The following is a 1,148-nucleotide window of genomic DNA, read 5'->3' on the forward strand; positions in this document are numbered from 1 at the left end:
TCTGCCCAAGACGCCCACTTAGCGAGGCGGAGATCCTCCAGCGCCCGTACATGGTGCAAAGGCAGACGCCCGCCGCCGCCCTCGTAGGAAATCTGCTCTCATGGGCGGCGACTGATCGATGTCCTCGAGCGCCTTCCCTCGTTCGGGCTGAATATGTTAATGCAGTTTCGTGTTTTCACTTTATTATTTTTTCATCTAAGAATCAATCTGCGAACGTTGGGGAGAGGGGGGTGGAGAACGACAGGGAGAGCGAGATACGAGTGTGAGTCAGAGAGGAAATTCTATCCACACCCCAGGAAAAAACACTCAAAAAATTTAAAGGAAATATTACAACGATAACAAACAAACGCGCAAAAGAAGACAAAAAGCGCGGGAGAGGGAGGCGGGAGAAGAAGCGACCAAACCCTTCGAGGAGGATCTTGTTCGCGTTGGTTCCCGCTAATCCCTCGCCGGCACCTGCTTGCGCCCTGCCCTCGGAGTCCCTGGCACCTGGCCGGCCGGCACCTCCCCGGGGCAGCCTGCAACGACCACCCGGCGGCTCGACCAAAGGGCGACATCTATACCATAACTTCCACGGTTTTGGAGAAGCCTTTGTTCTTAGGGCGGAGATCCGCTTCGGGGCTTCACCACAAGATTTATATTTCACAGAACAAATGAAATGAAAGAGTAAGAATTGCGCCAGTGATTTTCTGAGTAAGAAGGGATAAGGCGCACAGGGGAGAAGGAGATGGAAAGGCAAGCCGGCCTTAAAATCATAATAAGATCACTAATGGGGAAAAAAATCGGAAAGAGTTCGGAAAAAAGGGAATGTTAATACACCTTTTCCTTGCGCTCGCACAGTTATACAAACGAGTTCAGAATTATCGAAGAAACATTCTGTATCTTAAATGCAATTCTGTGAACGAACAAAAAAAATCCAACACGCAATAATGAGAACGATGATGATATAAATATGACAGAGAGAAGGCGAATGGCAATGTGCGATAATTGCAGACCAGTTGCAGCTACCACTTTGTCCTCCCAAGCATGAAATAAATGTTCATGTGTATCTATATCTCCTATACATATATTAAAGAGAGTGTGGCGAGAGAGGAGAGATCAGTGAGAAGTGGATAAATGAGAGCGAGGGGAGGGGGAGGCGGAGGGAG

Source organism: Penaeus monodon, chromosome 15 (assembly GCF_015228065.2).
Source record: "Penaeus monodon isolate SGIC_2016 chromosome 15, NSTDA_Pmon_1, whole genome shotgun sequence".
Lineage (NCBI taxonomy): Eukaryota > Metazoa > Arthropoda > Malacostraca > Decapoda > Penaeidae > Penaeus > Penaeus monodon.